At 43.6% G+C, this 19,975-nt stretch overlaps 1 protein-coding gene across 2 annotated transcripts in view; it reads right to left on the bottom strand.

Annotated features, from left to right (window-relative positions):
- The window catches only part of ripor2 (RHO family interacting cell polarization regulator 2), a 54,467-nt gene that overhangs the window by 23,242 nt on the left and 11,250 nt on the right, over positions 1 to 19,975 (bottom strand). Inside the window, exon 1 of one of the 2 annotated variants that reach the window (XM_084563019.1) lies at positions 17,592 to 17,840. The exons of the other annotated variant lie outside the window; for it this stretch is intronic. The gene's annotated coding sequence lies outside the window, so the exon portion shown is untranslated. Of the gene's footprint in view, positions 1 to 17,591; positions 17,841 to 19,975 lie in introns of those variants that run through there. 2 annotated transcript variants of the gene reach the window in all.

The raw sequence follows: 19,975 nt of genomic DNA, 5'->3' as shown, positions 1-19,975 counted from the left end.
CACACAAATCCATGGTAGATTACTTTCTTTTGTGATATGTTTAATTCTGTTGACTATCCTGCAGTTATCAAGATACAGGATAAAACTAGTGCATCTCTCCAGGGGTGTAAAACCATGTCTCGTGGCATGAATGATTTCCTGGCTTGTACTTCCTTTTTTTCCACTACAACACTCAGTAAATAAATACGCCCCCACCAGTGCGGCTTCTTGTACTTTCCACAATCCGTTTGAATATACGCCACACTAACAAATAACGGCTCAACAGTTGACCTTGGTGGCAACAGCGTGAAGAATTTACAGCGTTGTTAATCTGTATCAGTAGCTAAAGGAAAAATGCGGCAAACAGAGCAATGCCTAAAGGACTGAAACGGAGAGAGGCAGATTTGTCAAATCAAATTAAACTCCGCTAACAAGCAGAGGAATTCAGCTCTTTGTGTGTCAGCTTCTCAACCAGTCAAACAACCTCCCCAAACATTTTTTTTTTCAGTTTGTTTGTTTCATTCTGTTTGTGTTTGAACCATCTTTGTCTCCAAGTGCTTCTGTGTGGGGGGTCAGGTCAGGGCTCATGTCACCACACAAATGCCAGCATGTATACACGCACACACACACAGTCCACACCTCTGTCCATGATACAACAAGTGATTGAACCAGCAACCTGATATCACCAGCTTTGGTCTGAGGGGCAGACAGAGATGAACACAAAGACCCGGCACGGGGCCCAAGGAAAGAAGAGATTCTTGTTTTGCGGTGGAAGAACAATAGACCAGTGAGACTGATACTGCTCCGGCTAAGAATAGCAGCTAGCTCACTTTAACCCAGAGGACCCTGGCGGCTGTGACTCAGTAAATGAATCATTAGGACCAATGGTCGGATGGATGTTTTTGCCTGAAGCTGACCGTCTGTTTGGCTTGATGGGGTCAAAAAGGAATTTTAAGTATCCATAGACAGATGGTTTATGTATCAAACAGCAGATATTTATTTTAATGGTGGGTGTAAGGGATATTGAAATCGCCTTTAAGACGTAGAAAACAATATTTTTATTTTAACGATGGATCAAATTACTTGGTGTAATGTGAACATTGCTGCTCAACTATTTGTGGCACTTTTCCTGTCAAGTTTCATTGGAGAAACAAAATTGAGTTATTGTCCATGTTTTAACCATGTTCCCCACTGACCAAATATACTAGTACGACTGACGACATATATGTGACATTAGCCACAGTATTCCTGAAGAGAGCGCTTTTGAAGCTCAGTGTGGTGGCTCTGGCTGTCACCATCTTGGCTGTGCCCGACTCCACCTAACTCCTCACTCAAATTATGCATCGTTTTAGGCCTGTGTAATTTAAATGGATGAGTTATGTAAAAATAGTTTTGTACAAGGCTGTAAACATGATTCTTTCTGCCGCAAAGTTGGGATTGATTTGCTTTTGGAGCCAGCCTCAAGTGGCCATTCCAGGAACTGCAGTTTCTGGCACTTCCTTGATGGGTTCATCTTTTAGCCCCAGGGATCGCAGCGTGGAATAGATATGTTTGGAGAGTTGCCATGTTTTTTTGATGATATTATGTCCTCAAATTATGAATTAACAACAAGTAACAAGCTGCGCACCTTCAATAGCTAATGACAAAGAAGTGCAGCTCTCAAGTGCACCTGATGAAATGCTGTGTTTCATCCCACATTTGATCCTTTCTACTGGCGTACAAAGCGCACAGATTTCTGGTACAAACAAATATCATGATCTGGCAAATCAAATATTCAAATACTGAACTATTAACTTCAACTGCAAATCTGTATGATAACACGATGCGGAGATACGGTATAACGACATGACTATAATAATTACTAATACTTCTCCTTATCACCTCGCCCTAATCACAGCCGACAGCCGACGAGAGACCGAACAGAAGAACAGCAATTTGCTCTAATGATGTGAAGCATTTCGGTCCATTTTGGTCTCTGGATGTTCAACAACACAGTTTTCTGCCGTACCATGTTTGTCTCTCTGACTTTCTGACTCACTCCCCTAAAAGAGGAGCAGTGGGTGGCAAATGATTGGTACATCTTGTTACCTAATGCTCTCCGGATAATAACAGAACAGGCTGCACAATGTTCAGGGCACTTCAGCCGCTTCCCAAAAAAATCTCCTGTAGATTTAGACGGAGCAAAAAAGACAGGGAACGAGAAAATGTGGACACCTGAAAACTAAACTCAATGATAACAGATCACTAAGCTCTTCAGTTTCAAGCCCCTTAAATACCCCAATGTTCCCAAATGGTACACACAGCTAACTTCACCTATGATGAGGACTCAAGGGAATAACACGGAGCACTTTTCCCTGTCTTCTCTCACAATATAAACTGTGACAATAGTATTTACCTCAGAGCTCCACGGTGTGCTCACTTAAAATCTGACAGTAAGATAGAAACTATGAAATTCAAACAGGGTTTGTCCTACATTCATTTTCAGGGACTTTCCCACTCGCTGCTGAATAAACTGAGTCTTTATAAAAAAGATAATCATCTTGTCTCTGCTCTCTCTGAGAAACTAAGATAATACCTGTGTTCCCTTAAGTACAACATCTGCAGCATCCGAGCTCAAGTTGTTGAAGTTACTCCAGCTGCTAAAAACACACTAAATGAACTGCTGTTTAATCTTTCTCCCAAGGACTGCTGGGATAGGGTCCCAGGTTTACATGTAAAATATAAACAAACTTAAAAGATATACATCCGATTTTTACTTACTCCCTGTGGACAGCTGGTATGAATGGTATGCTAAATCTTCACACTCGAGCCCAGGCTTCTGGATTTTCCCAAAAACCTTTCCCAGCCTCGGCAAGCTCCTTCAAAACCAATCCCACATTTAAAGCAATGCCACCACGCAGATAAAGACACACACTCTCTCACAAAGGGTTGAGTTCGGCCACTGAATCACGAAAACCTTTCCTCCGCACCTCTTAGTGTCACCGTTCATCTCGTCTAAAGGGCCTTTCAGGGCGACAACAACAATGCCCACTTGCAGCGTGGTCTGGTTCGCTGCCAGCTGTTACCCATGTTGAATACAGCTGCCAGTCAGTCCATTCACGGGTCTTTCATCCGAGCCTTAAATGCCCCCATGAGTGTGGTGTGTGATATTTTTTTTTTGGAGGTGGAAATTGTAAGCATCGGCTTGATCAGTATGCTGAGCTGCTGCTTGGAAGGAGTGAACAAATGACAAATGCACAATTAGATGAAGGGAGATTTGGTGTAATATCAATTTGTTGTTTGCTCTCCATGCTCTATGTGCATTAATGCATTGGTCCCACCCTGACAATGTGTGTATGTGTGTGTGTGTGTGTGTGTGTGCTGGGAGAGTGAGCGTCATGATGGATAAGTGGATGAGGGATGAGAGGGCAGAGATGAGAGGAGAACAGAAAGAAAGCACCCAATCTAGGCTAAAGGAGATCAAAACCTGCTGTAAGAGCAAATCGGAAAGAGACAAGAGCCTCTTGTTGGAAAGCTGTGATATGCAAGGCAAGGGTCATGGGACTGTCTGGAGTAGCCGAGCTTACAATACCGCTAGCATGCTAATCTTCCTACGTGTGCAATGACGGCTCACCATTTATATGCTGTGTGAGCTGCAGGTGTGGCGACGCTGTTTTATGAGTACGTCAAAAAAGCTCCAGACTGGGAAAATGAACAAATTAGATATCGCACAACTTGCAGCGTAGTCTAGGTCATATGTGCAAAAACACAAAAGGTGAAAATAAACCTAAAGGGTAGTGCACCAAGGAAGCGACTAGCAGTGATGAGATGATAATAGACCACGGAATCGTTATGATATTTGTTGATTTGTAGCGATGACAGATGGAAAAAAACTTCAGCGGGGGTACCAGAGTTGAACTACTCTGAACCTTGAAGCAACGAAATGGAGGCGACGACCAATGGTAGCGTCTGATACACTTGACCGACACGTCGCAAGATCCCCAAACTTTTACCGCAAGAAAACAGCATCCGCCGATTTCGTTCCTACCCCTGAATTCACAGAGACGACCGCAGGCTTGGATTGTCAGCTGAGCCGAGATGGATGGCAAGAAGAGCTAGCTCTGTCCATACACTTAAAATGACTTTCTGTTCTTCTTGTTTACCTATAGCCTAGAACTATCAGCTGCAAAGCAATCAGCAACAAGTGAAAAATGCTTATATGCATGGACAGGGATTTATCTGGCAAACTGTACAGCTTTGTCACTTAGCTCATCTAACATCACATCACATTTCTGACTCAAAAGGCACAAATGCACCAAAGAAGAAAAAGCATGCTGTCTTCATACAGAGATTGTTTTCACAGAGGAGTACACAGAGGAGTGAGCTGCGTCACATGCTGCAACAACAATCACCTGAAGCTCAATATCAGCAACACATGAGCTTGTGGTGGAGTACCAGAGGAACGAGAGGCTCCCGGAAGGAAGTGAAGACGGTGGAGAGCTATTAGACACTAGAATATTAATGGATGACATCCAAAAATGTGGTTTGTGAGTTCACAGTGACCTTTGATGACCAAAGTTTAATTGATGCATCTTTGAGTCCGAGGGATTTTGGGCATAAAAATAGAACCATTTCAAGAGGGATGGATTGCACTTGATTTGCCAAATGCTGCCTCTGACCTCGCCTCGCGGGTCGTGCTACTTCTTTCAAGAGTCTCTCAGAGGACACTAGACACACTAGCACCACCACCACCACAACACCACGACACAACGTCAATCTGTCTTTCCAATTCCCTTCATTGGGCACAGTTTTAAACATCTGCCCGAGATGCATTCATTCTAATCTTTTGAATCCTCCATTCAGCTTGTATTTAGGTGACTCAGATATTTGAATGGATTTCTCCAAAGACTTCTTCCGCAGAGGTTCTTCTTTCTTCAATGACAGCATGACTCATATTCATATCTCTTCTCTCCTCATTTGACTGGGCCTACTTCTCGTCCTCATTCTCAGCCAGTTTATTCAGAAATACATGGATTTTAAAACGTGAACACCGATGAGGTCAACACAGTCAAAAGCCAAACCCACAGCAATCACAAAACAGGAGAGAGACATGATTTATGACTTCCAGAAGAACCTTTAGGAGTGAAATGTGCAACACTGGCTGAAAATCAATAGAAGTAATATATCAGCATTATTAATTAATCTTTGCAAACAAACCCTGCTGGTTCATCTATTAGTGTAAATCATCAATCTAAAGTACAACCTTACGGCACAAAAACACACACTTAGACTTTGCTCATTTTGCCCAGTTCACGCTCCTCTTTCCCACAAGAGTCTCACACAAACACACAAACAGCTGCACACAAACACCCACATTTAACTATTGAATAATCCTCAATGTGCGTGTGTGTGCGTGCAAGCGTTTCCGAATGTGCACGGCCGTGTGTGTGTGTGTGTGTAAAACCCAGCGTCAGCCCGCGGTGCATGTTAACAAGAGAAGCCTAATTCTTAATGCCAGTATAAATTAGCCTCACCATGGCAACAGCAGACAAAATGGGATGAAGTGCGTTACGTAAAACAACGGTTATGAGCCAACTGCCAAGAAGTAGGACACACACCCTCGTGTCTCAGGGCCGAGGCTTTTAAAGCACCGAACTTGCATTTGCAAAAAGTGTTTTCCTTTTTTTTTTTTTTTTCAATGTCTTACAGACGCTGCTTCAAAAGTGTTCTCAATGTCACGTAAAGCATTACAAAGCTGCTTTCATTTCCCTTTTCTTTCTATTTCTATTTGTATTTAGTGTGACAGATTGTGCTGATAGAAACAGAGAGATGGAAGGAGATGATGAGGGCTGTTATAAAAAAGAGAAAACGTAAAAGAAGATGCAGCAGTCCAGGTTTGAGAGACGATAAAGAGTCTATTGAAACAGAACACATCCAGGAGATTGAAGCGATGGAGATACACTGATCGGTCTACTTGTGACTGGAAAAGGAGCAACATGTTCCAACACGGCCTGCAGGTTTCAAGCGCGTGCCGGGAAGTTGCTCGGTTATCCATCAGGCCGTGTTTGTGTGAACTGGATGAGAGAGGAGTGTAATTGCTGGTGTTGCTAAAATCCCGAGCCAAAACATACAATGAGGTTTCCTTCTCTCCTTTTCTTTTCCTGTAATCGAAAATGAAAACAAGTGTGCGAAAGCCGGACAGAACTCCACTTGGTTGCTTAAACCCATCAGCCTACTGTGAACTTTTAAAAATATCTCAGTCAAAAATAAACCGAGGCAGCTTTGTTTGGAGCTGCTTAGCGTCCTCATATTACACTACAAGACACTTGCATGTGAATGAAAGTTCTCTCAAATGAGCAAAGACCTCGTTAAATTTAAACTCTTACAAATTAAACCGACGTTTCCGTGCACACATTAAGTGGAAAGCAGCATGTTTTAATCCCGCTTCCATCCCATGCCCCATTAACCTACTGACCATGCTGAAGAAAAATGTTTTAAATCCAAATTCCCTGCATGTAAAAAAAAAAAACCTGCAGCGCAAACACAGACGCATAATCACAAGCTCAGTTATGTTTATGAAAGGTGACACCGCGCCGGCGCACATGCAAATGAGAATCTACACCGCTACACAGCAGAAAGCTTGTGATATTGCTTTTTAACTGGATCTGGGATTTACAGCTACTTCTACAAGGCAAAATTGCTTTAGGAACAGGGAGCCTCATTATTCTCAGTGCTGAGGGAAAGTGGAAGTTCCTCCTGAGGATGGAGTTTTTGTTCGTCTTTACTGAAAAGGCTGCGTAAAAACCACTAAAAGGCAGGGAGGAAACTGCTTTAGAGCGGAGCGGAAGAATGTCGCCTTGTGAGGTTGTAATAAAACACCTTTGATAACAAGGATGACTCACTCAATACTTCAGTTTGCACTGCAGAGTTTCATGTTCATTTGAAAGTTCCTATATTTTATGCAAGATACAAAGAACTAAAACTACTATTATCAATATCTTTACCAATGAATGAAACTACTACGCGTATTTGAAAGTTATCCCTTGCAATCATGACTGCCTTTCTCCTCAGCTCCACAGAGCTTTTTAACATCCTTCAGCTCATTATTTTGGTGTTTTTGACCCGCAACTTTGATGTTTGGGTTCAATCCCAACAGCTACAAAACCAGCTCTAATAAATCCACTACTCTGCTCAGACACAAACACCAGACACAGTTAGTTAGTGACTCATTGGTGAGCACGGTGGAGCATTTAACGGCTAAAAAGTTGGAAAAGATTTCCCTCTGAAGAAAAGCTTGAACCTCCACTTGTCTGTGATCATGCTGGCCGGTTTTCGTTTGACATTGATAGACTATGTGAAACCGGAGATATGACTGTTTTAATTTTACCTGGTCTGATGTGGATCGGGAGGAGGCGCCAAATTTGCCAAAACCTGAAGTCAACTGCAGGAGTTAGCTGCGGGAGTTAGTGGCGAGAGTTAGCGGCGGGAGTTAGCGGCGGGAGTTAGCGGTTATTCATGTTATTCATGACATCGTTAGCTTGTTTCCTCTGCTGTTATTCATCCAAGTTCATGTTTGCTTAAAACATAAAGTCAAACCATGTTTTTATGATATAAAACTCATACATGTGAATAAATTAGGCTAACATCTCCAGCCAGTGTAATCTAATGTCGCTCTGGTTACCAGCACGTGAAACATATCCGCATGTAAACGGAGGGAAGAAGCTGGAAATAACATGACCTGGTGACAGTCAGGTATTCACCAAAAGCTTTGAAGGCGAGAACAGACTGACTGCTCCATCACCTGCAGCGCCATAAACAACATTTTTCACTCTGACTGTGTTTCCAGGAATCCCACCACACGAGAAAAAAAAAAAACACACACACACACACACACACATACACAAAAGAAACAATGGACAGCAGAGAAATTTCAACACGTCCTGTGCGATGCTGGTATGTAGTGAGTGTACCTCAGGTACACAAAGGATCAGTCAATAGTCATCTCTACAGACATTCACAAAGCTCTTTCGCTGCTGTCCCTGTGTTTGAGCGCCCACAATGGAGGAAAATTCTTGAATTTACAGAAATGTTCGACAAAAACAACAAAGTAACACAAAGCAAAGACAAAGTAAGTGATTTCACAAGTCAACCTGTGAGACTAGATGGAGCGTTGGATCTGTAGGTGCAGTATAGCGCCGTACACCATAGCCTGACCTCCACAGAAATGCAGCTACATGCCATTCCTTATCGACTTTTTTTTTCACAAGCACAGAAATTTCACCCTCCTTCTCAGATGTCTTCTTTCTTTTCTGGGTTGCTGTGATTACAGTACAAGTAACTGTTTCTTAACTCAGACTCCAACATGTGCCGCTCAGTTCCAAGCGCCGCTGCTTTAAGCACATAGAGAGACTCAACACCGCTGACGTTTCAGTTGCATAGATACAGAACGATGAATAGACTCTGCATAGATGAGTTGAGGAAGTGTAAACCAACCTTAAATAAAGGACATGCCTAGCCTAGACGGACCTAGCCTAGCCTATCTTAAAGATTAGACACAGTCTGTGCTCAATGTGCCTGATCTTCTCATCAAACCTTTGGCGAGACAGCAAATCCCAAGTTAAAAATAATTGTTAACTCGTGTTTTGACTGAACTTCCGGTGTCTCGTGACTTTCTCTGACGTTCAAAAATAATCAAGCAGTCCGAAATCTTGACCCAAACAGCCAGGCTGTTCGGATCTCAGACATCGTCCCACGGTGATTGATTTACTAAAAAAACAAGCAGTGCTTTATCGGGTCAACATTAAACTGGTCTGGAGTGTATAAACATTAATAGGAATCAGCTGACAGACAATTCAGTCATCTGATGCAGTTAAACAGATTACCGTGAGGCAGACTGTTCAGAGGGGATGTGACCAGGAATCGAACAGTGCGCCTTTGAATGTGGGTATGTGAAATGAGGCCAGTGCCAGCTTCATCACAGGTCAAAAAACTCAAAGAAGCACACACGAGCATTAAATTCAACACCAGACTTTTCAAATTGGTTAAAAGGCAGACAGGTACTACTTCCTTGGTTCCTTTATGTGTAGCCTCATTTAGAAAAAGCAATTAATATCCTTTATCTTCTTCTTTTGTTCAAACAAATTCATGAAGAGTTAATTTCTCTCCACCTCAGTGACATTTCTCCAGTGTTCGAATGCAGCTCCCGCTCTTCAGACCCCAACGTGTGAGTGTTAGTGTGCTCAGATTTCCTCACATATCGTTATGAGGCGATTATAGTCACTCTATTCTAATTATAGGTCATCAGTATCCTCATGGGGCTGACAAAAATTAAGGCCAGGATATGGAGTGGCATTTAAATGTACAGATGACCAGATTAACTGAGGCGTGTCTGGACTGAAGTTACATTCAGGCAGCTGCCGCTGACATTTCGGCAGTGGAGAGCAGCGTGTAATCGCTCGTGAGAACCGTAAACCACACCAGTAAATGCACCGTCCAGATTAGTGGGCCACAAGATTATTTTTTTATGACATTAGAAAATACCGTAGAAAGCAGCGGCGGCTGACCGAGAGACAAGAGCTTAAGCCTGAGCACATGATGTGTCTCTTGCTGACTTGAGCGTCCGCACGCTGACAATAATCATTAGACGCTGCAAAAAGCAGAGAGAGTAGAGAAGCAGAGCCTGATTTTTAGCTTTTGCAGCTAACGGCGTCCTACACTTTCAAGAAAACGCTGTAAACATGCAGGAAATTAACACTGTGCATAGAACATGGGAGTTTTTAAAAGTCATCTAGGGTGAATTTTCCTTCAAAACATGAAACAATGTCCTCTTATCCTTTCCCCATTGACTATTTCCATCTTTTCTTTTCGCAGTGTCTCATGCATATTGCTCCAATACGCCCAGCTGACTTATTAGTATGCCCTGCATTTGGGTCAGCATGAGAACCCGTCCCCTACTTGCTCCACTTCTTTCATTTGTCCATTACTTGTGACTCTGATTGAAAATGACCACCTATGCCGCCACGGTGGAATGCAGCTGCAGCGCAAACAGGATTACGCCGGTTGTTTCAGCTCCATTTGTTATTTTTAGCAGGAAAAGACAACACTCTCTCCACTGATAGCGGCTACTGTGACAACATGAGTGTGAATTAGCCGACCATGAAAAAATATCCAGTCGGCTACAGTTTCTCATTGCTTCAGCTCTGGAGGCTGCAGAGGTGGCAGAACGGAGAGGGCCGGAAAATGTGTCAGAACTTCAGTTACTGATCATCTTTTATGCTCCGACTGGTTCTACGACAGCAGCCATTAAACTACTACATCCACGGAGCACTTACTATCTGGTTATATTTCTTTCATAGAAAAACCATAAATGCACGCTCTCTCTCTCTCAGAAGCAAAAGCATTAAACACTGTGGGAGTAACGTACAAACAGGAGTCATGGTGGATTTGTGCTCCACTCATCGCTCTCCTAGCCTTGACTGAAACATTACCATAATGTTATCAACAGAATAACAATTTACCAAGCAGCTGGATGAAAAGAAAATCACACTGCAGGACAAAAAGGCAGAATGTCCACATTTCCCTGAAAGGACTGGCAGAGCAAAACACTGGAGGGGACAGTTGTTCTTTTCTCCCTAAACATTTGTTTCACAGTTGTATATTTCAACTGGGTGCAGAGATTATCATGCTGTTTCAGAGTGAGGACTCAGCAGGGAGCAGGGCACAGACGAGCTATGAAGTACAATTTGAAGATCTGCAACCATGACGGCTTGTGAAGCATCAGGCTGGAAATACACAAAGACTTGAGTACCCAGGCTACGTGCTGTAAAAGTTTGGTGTTAATTATTTAGATTTGGAGGCTCAGAGGAGAAAAGGAAACGGTTACAGTTATGGAGAAAACAAGCAAGTCTACAAATAAGAAGCAGATCGCCATGTCATCCATCGTGCCAATCATCACTTGAACTCGTACACCTGCACGCTCACCAGCCAAGCCTCTGAACACACAGCTGTTCACATACATTTCTCTGTGGTACCACAGTGTTCTCCTATGGGGTTTGCTGCCCTTTTTCAAATATATATATATATATATATATATTTTTTTTTTTTTTTTTTAAACGGTGTGTCAGCATTTATGTGCAGCAGGAGGCAGGCAAGGACGATGAGAGGGAGACATGCAGAATAATGTTCAAGAGACACTCTGATGTTGTGATCCCTCTGCTGCACCGGAATATATATAATGTTTGTTATTTGATTCTTGTCAATGGCAACTGCCATTAAAGGTAAATTAATAGGGGAGAGCCGCTTAATCACTTAGCGACAGATATCTGTTTCAGGACAACAAAACAACACAAATTAAGATAACGCGGAAGAGCCCAAATATCTGCAGTTCCTCGATTGGCCACTTGAGGCCTCTATAGGTAATTTCTCCATTGAATTTCAATTATTCAAATTATATCAAGACTTAAAGTTATGCATCCTTAGGAAGGTGCCATCACAGATTGCCAGCTATCTGCCTAGGAGTCAACCGCCTGCTTCAGCTCTACTCACAACCCACCTCTTTGTCCATGTTTGAATTAGTTAGCCGGAGTCAAGCACTGCCAAGATGGCAACGGTCGGTACCACCCACATCGAGCTTCAAAGCGGCTCTTCAGGAATGCTATGTTAGACACTGCGGAGGGTTTGTCAATCTTTAGAAGTAAATGGACCCGTCTAGAATATTTCTCATCTCTGTGCACGTTACATTTAATGTCCCTTGGTCAAATGTGGAAATGCCTCACCAAGGACTAGACTCTTTAAATGACCTTTATAAATAGAACTTAATTGCAAGTTTGTTATGACATTTCAAGTAAAGAAAACCAAAATCATTCACTCTGATGTGACATTTAGCTGCTCTTAAACTTTGCATTAAGGAAGCTGAAACCTGCAAATGTTCAGTCCATTGATTTTTCACTGATCATCCAGTTGAAAGACAGGATAAAAACTCGAACGGCATCCTTGCGGGTTGCATGCCTCCACCAGGCAGGCAAGTTGCAGTTTGCATCCATGTTTGTCCAGACTTCAGTGTGACCGCACTGAGTGTAGGAGTTTGAATAAAAGCGGAAAAGCTGAAAGTCGACGCAAAATTTGAAAAGATTCCCCCAACATGTTCCTGAGATACTGTGAAAACTGGATGGATGGACGGACAACCCCAAAGACACGATGTCTCTGGGTTAGTCGACAGTACGCAGCAAGCTCCAAAGACGCTTGATATAAAGCCATTATATCATTTTAACACCTTCAGTTCTTTACCCCAGCTTTCTATTAAAAATCAGTGGCCTCTTTTTCCTGACCCACATGTAGCTCAGATCCCCTTTAAAAATCTGAATTACAAATAAGACTAATTTTGATCATCTAATCAGTTCAGACAGTGACATTTCTGGGTTTTGATGCTACCAAAAGATATTCGTCACACCAAGCGCCTGTGACCTTTAAGGGCATATTTTGGATGAGCAGCAAAGTTCAAAGACTGAACAGTCATCCTCGTGACGGCTCCCCTCAGGACGAAGGAGCGGCGTCGTAGCAACCCCTCCCCCTCGTCCTCCTCCTCCCCCCCATCCTCCTCCTCCTCCATTCATCTGTCATCACACAGCTGTGTGTCACAGCCACCCCGAGGCAGCTGGGTAACGGGAACACCCATTTCCCGATGTCTCAGAAAACTCGACTTTATGACAGAAGAAGCCAGTCACACAGGTGCAAGACGTCTCCTCGACTCGAAAGGTTGCAAAGATGTCTGGGACAAAAATGTGATCACGGTGCTGCAGTCACATGCTGGGAAAGATGAAGCGTGAAAAACTAAACCTGCACAGGTAGAAGAGGGGAGCGAGACAACAGATGATACAAACACAAGCAGAGGCAGGAGGGAGAGAAGAGACGAGTGCAGCGGTGATTGCAGCTCGGAGAGCCATCACAGCAGACCAGAAATGTTGACAGCACATGTACAACTTATTACCAGTGAAGAAAACTGTCTGGCGCTGGATGTGTCACCAATCTGTGCGTTGTTGTCATGTTGCCAAAACAAAGAAAGAGACATGAAATGATGATGACACACAAAGATATGAACCAATAATATGTCTTCCAGCTGCTGGACTCTGCAGAGGAAGCAAAGACCAAAACAGACAGATTATCAGCTTAGGACCCTAAAACGCTTACAGCAATCGCAATGCCGCTCCCAGCTGCTTCAGCCAGAGGTGTGTGTGTGTGCCAGTGTGTCAAATATCATGTGTCACACAGGACGTCCAGTGTAGAGCATGTACCATGTGGCGCATGTGTGTCCCCTCATGGCACGGTAACACAGTTGGAGGAGAAGATTAATGGGTAACACCACACACAAATACATACACACCAAGAATGCCGAGCTGATCTGCTCAGAGGCGACGGGAGGAGGGGTGAGGAGAGGTTCAAACTCCCTTCCATAAATTCTTTGTCTGTATCTATGGAGGAGAGGAGAGAGTGGAAGGGAGGGGTGGGCAAACAGATGGGAAGGGAGGGGAGATATGACCATAGGAGGATAGAGAGAGGGAGGAAAAATGAAATGATAAAGATGGAAAACCCATGGGGCAGACCGGCAAACGCACACCCCGATGAATGCCACACACAAATAGTGGGGGACTCATTAGTCCATTAGCGGCACGTAATTGTTCCGGTTATGATTTTTCATACATCACTGCTTCGACTCGTGCGGTCAGGAGACAAAAACACTCAAAGAAATCTACACACTAATACCCAGACGTTGCACAGGCTTATGTTTGTGTGTGTAGTGTGACTTTCATGTGATTGTACAGTAACTCGCGGGAGTAGCCGCTGCATACTGTATCCTCTCTTCCATTTACAGTCTGAACTGATTGGTTCTAGGCGGCACTGTTCTCACCAGCGGCCAAAAAGGCTTTGAAGTCTCTCGGGGCGGCCTGGCGCTCTGTAACTCCTCTACAGACGACACACAAGAAGAGAATAGCAGCGACGTGGCGTCAAAAGACCATGGAAATGTAATAAAAATTCAGACAGTTGTAGAGATGACTGACGAGGAGAAGTGGCCCCAGTTGAACTGATCTCGACGCGACCAATGAGAGTGACCATCATTCAGAGTTAAAATCATCTAGAATTATTGGCAAAAGACAATACTTTTAAAATAAATACCCAAAATACTGAGCTTTTGAGCCAATATCAGATGTACTGGTGTGCCTCATGCTGTCTATGCAAGCCAGCTAACCACCATAAACCTTTGTTCAACTTTAGTGTTAGCTAACATTTGCTTGTAGCTAGCAGTAAATACAAAGTACCACCAAGGCTGATGGGAATGTCTTGGAGTTTTGGAGTTATCATAAAAAGTGCATGTTAATGATGGATGACTGCACTAGATGTAAAGTTATGGAGGGGGGGGGGGGGGGGGGGGATCAGGAATGTCTGTACAAACTCCATCACCTACAGTCACCATGGGAGGAGGTATCCCCTGAGGATAAGATCTCCCACCTCCGGTCAGCCGTCTCCGCTGTCTCAGTCTCGTACATACCACTTAACCCCAGTTTGACCACTTTCTTCGCACCGGAAATTCCCGACAGACATGAAACACCTCCCACCCCCCTCTGAGGAAGCAGTGATTGTAGGGTTGGGCATGTCGGTACAGGCCAATACAGCCAGACTATCATCATGAAACCAGATAACCTCTGACACGAAACTGGCTGGGAGGCTGCGTTATCTGACGTCACCGTTAAATCTCCACGTGATGAATCACAGACACAAGAGCCAAAACGAAAAAATGCGTGAAAAGTCGAGAAACAACTTTACTGTTTCTAAAATAAAACCTATAAACCTATTCTTATGCACCGTGTCAGACACATCAACACAACTGTCGTCTACATCAGGGAACAGAACGACCCAATTTCCCCACAGGGAGCTGAAAGTTTCATCAAAGACCCAGAACAAAAGCAACCTCTTCCAACTTATGAGTGATATCAAAGCAGCTTTTAAGATTCAGACCGAGGGTCGAGTTAAATTTGGAGGTTCGGATCGTGGAGCACGTAGCAGGAGGTTTTTATTTATTATTTAAGTCGACTTTAACGTTAAACTCAGCGTTCAGAGCAGTGAACGCATTCAGCCGAAACCATTTCCTCCCAGCACATTCACTTTCTGCACTCCTTAAGAATAACCATCAGCTGTGAAAACTTTAGAGGCACTCCTCCCGTAAGAATGCAAGCCCCCCACATATGCTCACAGATGGAAAGACATATGTACATGTGGTGGATGCACACACCCACCCACCCACACAATCACACAGAGCGAAGCAAAAATCTCAGAGAAGCACAAGTGGGTGTTCTTGGAAAGGAAAAGGTCAAGTGCTCAGTCTGCAAGATGTAAGTGGACTTTAAAGTACAAAAATACTTTATCACGGCTGCTTGCACAATTCACTTCTCACAAACATCGTGTACCTATTTTTCTAGCATTTGCATATCCTTCGTAATCTGTGTCTGTGCGGCACTGTCAGTTAGGTCAATTTTAAACTCAACAAGTTTATTCATTGTTCCAAAGCCAAATTTAATGTTGCTCAAGCTTCTGGTTCTCCTTCATTTTCTATGATAGTAAACAGATGTATGCTTATCTCATTTCTCCTGCTGATCTTTTCTGTCTCAGGCAGATGGGTCCGTCCATATGAGATGGGTTCTGCTCAAGGTTTCTTCCTGTTAAAAGGGAGTTTTTCCTTCAGCCTTGCTCTGGGGGCTTCAGACCGGATTTTGTAAAGCATCTTGAGATAAATTGTATTGTTGTTGACGCTATATAAATAAAATTGAAATGAACTGAATATCTTATGGCCAGATAAAACACCTGACATCAGACAAAATGATTAATAAGAAAACGAATTAGCAGATAATTAGAATTACTGTTTGCTTGCATCCTCCTTTCATGGACGTTCAGGTGATGATTAAACTTTCCTTGAATACCCACCCTGCTCCCATCAACACTGCATTGTTGTGTTTTACTAGTTTAGGGGAAAACCCAACAAAACGACAGCACGTCTGAATTTCCTCCAAACCACACAGTCATAATTCCTTTAATGAGGCTTTGGAGAGAAAGAGAAGGAAATGAGTGCATGTGCGTGTATGTGTGTGTGTTCGTGTTCGTCCCTGCATGTGTGAGACAGAGAAAGCGAGACTGGGACAGAGAGTGAAAAGAAAGAGGGAGAAGAAAGAGGGCAGGGACTGAGGGAGCAGATGCAGGGAATGAAAAGCCGGCTGTGGTAAAGTAGAGGGAAGGTGAGGGAGAGCTTGTGTGTGTGAGAGTCTGGGAACAGACGCTGGTCTTGCATCCCTGCAGCCGGTCTCGGCTTGGCACAAACACACTACCCCTCGTCTCCAGCCCCCTTCAAACAGCCTGGCAGCGAGGCAAAGCACTTCCACTTAACCATATCAAAGTCAGCCTGGCGCTGCACTGAGAGAGCATTTAGCCCTAGAGAAAAATAAAAAATAAAAAAAAAGAAACGCCTTTTTCCTCAGAAACAGCATGAGCAGCCGGGGGGAAAGCCTCGCTGCAAGCTGCATGCTTATTTGGGCAAAAGATTTTCCTGTTGTTTTGTTTGTATCTTCATGCGTGCAGGAGCTGGCTGAGGATTTGACGACTTGTAGTTGCTTGACGAATCTTTTTGTTTTATCAACTTGGAGGAGATGCAGCTGAACAGATACTGTCAGCTCAGCTGGCAGGCCTTTAAAGGGGAGGAGAATTTGAAATATCAAGGAAATCACACTTTTTTCTCTTGGCTGATGCTGCAAGAAAATAAACTAGGGGCCATCTGGCAGGTAGCAAACAACTGGAAATATCTTTCTGAGGAGTCAAGGCTGCTCTCTTCACAGACAATTTATCTCCAGCCTCGCTGCTGCTGCTGCTGCTGCTGCTGAGTTTATCTGCTCTGGTTCAGATGGCAGGTCCACTGTGGGTGGTATCAGTGTACAATAGATGACCTTCGACCCTCATCCTCAACAAACCTGGACAGGCGTTTTGTTTTTTTTGTTCCAAATCGCTGGCCTGATTCTCACATTTCACCTGCGAGTCAGGAGTGTGCATCCAGCGTGTCTGATCAGGAGAGAACTGCACAAACCCGCGCGCACAGACGCACACAGGAAAGCAGTGACAGCAGCTTGGCAACAACAATGTCACAATTTAAACTGAATCCACGTGCGACCAAGAAAGGGAGACATTTCTAACAGCGCATCATCTGTCAAAATGACTGATGATTCACGTGATGTATTCACATACACAGGGGGTTTCAAATGCTCAATTTGTCTGCCGTTTACAGCTGCTCCAAAAACAGCACAAATGCCTAAAATATATAAAACAAGGTTTAACTGAACTGAGTGGTCTGGAGCGAGAGATTAAAGTCAGGAAAACTGTATTTTAAAACACAGTAAATGTTGGTTGATGTGCATTCTTAGTCAAATCAGATCACGCATCGTTTTGATCCACTAACCCACTGCCCCGGAGAACAAGCGTTCCCCCCACAGCCGGGGAGAAAGGAGTTCCTCTGAATGAGCGCACCACAGTCCTCACACTAAACAATTCCTTATGCCCGTTCAAAGCTTCATGAAGTTGCACCGACCGATGCTTCAACTCACCTCTGCAAAACTTCACAAGAGTGGCTCCTCAGCGGCGTCTCTGCCCGTGTACCTGCGCCTCTCCAGCCATGCGTAAAATCAACTGAAAAAGTGCTCTTTTTTTCGCTTTCGGCGCAAAGATTTCTGACGCTGTTCGGGGTGCGAGCCAAAAAGAAATAAAAAAATCTCAATCCAGCCGCCCGAGCGAGCGATAGATGGCCGACGTTTGTTCGCTGATAGGCGGTCGATGCAGCGCCGTCCGTCCAGAGCAAACACTGATCCCACTCTCACATTCCAGTTTGTGTTTGCGGCGCTCCTCCTGAACAACGGCGACCAATCAGAGGCGGGGATGTCACGGGGAGGGCGGGGTCTGCCTGTTTTTGTACCCCTGCCGTGGACGCGATAAGAAGAATGAGGACCCGACTCCATCGCGCGGTGCCATTTGTGGTGGGGGGAGTGCGCCCTGAGAGCATTAACCAAGCACTCTCTCCACAATGAATCACGTCGAATAATCCCATCACATAAACTCCAGTAGCTCGGATTTAAGGTTGTAATCCTGCCATATATATTATGAGGTATATTAATGAGTACATGTGCCTCTTTTAGAGGGAAAACTCTAAAGTGAGTGGAAGACTAATAGTTTGGGCAGCACAGGCCAATAATCATAATCTCTGGTCTTCAGTATCAATGAGATTAACCTTCCAAGGTGTCACTAGAAACACAAAAGTTCAATTTATATAGGATATTTGTTTCTTAATTTAATTATTTGATGGGAAGTGTGATTCAAATTCATCTCCAAGGTTGAAACAAAGTGCACGTTTTGCAGACCTATTTTAAGAAAAGGTTCTTTTTGTCAAATGTTCACTGATACTGGAGCTATTTTTGCGCTGGCTGATCTCTCCACGTGAGGTGATGCCTCCATGTCTGCTGCGTTCAGCATGCATAATGGCAACTTGGGGGGGGGGCAAGCAGGTACAGACACAATGCACAGAGTGTGGGAAGAGACAGGTAGTCAGTGGGGGTCTAACTGATTTTTATTTATTTATTAAATTATTATATTTGCTATTGTGCCACCGTGTGTTTGAAACATTCCTTTATTTCCTCAGTCTACATAGCCAGAGTTATTTTCCATTATATTTTCTCATTTCCTTTATTTTCAGAACCTTACCTGCACAGACATATGTGTGCAGTCTTTGAAAAGATGTTTGCCCACATTTGGAGGGAATAGTTGGAGGTAAGAATGGTTTCTCTTCCTCCTGTACTCTGCATATAGTAGACTCTAAGGACTCAGTAACAGAAATAAAAGGATTGAACTGACATATATGCATTTGGACAATAGACTTTACTATATTGGTGGCACCCATATTTTACCAATGCATGAGATAAGTCGTATTTGTCCTCATAAATATGCTGACAGGTTGTGAAAATGATTATCTGTGATTACGCAGTTTAACAACAAGGGATTTTTCCAAATTACCTCGCCAATCCGTTCGCCTCAGGTGGGTTTTACCGCGAGTGCTTTTCCCTGGAACTAATTGAATTTCATGGAAGGGAACCACGACAAAAAAAAAAAAGACAAACACCTCCATCTTTAGACGCCGCAAACAGCATGAAACACAGGTGCCGCTGCTATTTGAGGCCGAGGGAAAATGCATTTTCGGTGACACGACTTTATGAAGAGTGACTCGCCTTGAAGTGCTCCTGCCAGCATAATTGCCCTCCATAAGTGGATGCGTTGTTCCGCTGAGTCCATACAAATCCAATTCATCTCGCCCTTCCAAGAAGCGGAGGGAGCAGAAAATGGCTTGTCCCTTTTAATCCATCAGCTTGGTATTAGTAGAAGAGTGGATTTTGTAATGACTCATTGGTATGATTGATCTTAAAGGGAGGGTTCAGCGGGGGGTTGCATGCAGTCACTAATTTGGCTGGAAATTTAAGTGATGGCTTAAATTTTCGGTGAAATTATCCTTGGTGCTATCACACGCATTGTCGGCAAATGGTGCTGTTGCCTCCCACCCACAAACAAACAGCAACAAAGGTGTAGTTAAAGGGCTGTTGGTTAGAAGTGCTGTAAATTTAGCTGTTCTCAGATTTAAGAGGTAGGAGGACGGAAAGAGTAAATAAGGAGAAGGGATTGTTGGATGGTCGAACACCTTCAGGACAGCCTTTACCCATCTTCTTTAATTTTATTTAAGAAAACTTACAGTTTAGGTCATGCATTTTTTATTTTTTTACAAGCTGAAATTGACTTTAGGATAAAAACGTAATATTTTGGGGGTGGTCCTAGTCCTAGAGGTTGCTAGTCTCTGGTGGAAGTTCCCACGGTGCATTCAAGTGCATTTATGTTGAAATTGATAAATCATAGTCTGATGAGCTATTAACATGAGGCTAGTTATGCTTAGTTT

Source organism: Chelon labrosus (genome assembly GCF_963514085.1).
Source record: "Chelon labrosus genome assembly, chromosome: 16".
NCBI classification, from domain to species: domain Eukaryota; kingdom Metazoa; phylum Chordata; class Actinopteri; order Mugiliformes; family Mugilidae; genus Chelon; species Chelon labrosus.
Note: the sequence above shows the minus strand (reverse complement) of the source record. Positions and strands in the feature narration are given on the sequence as shown.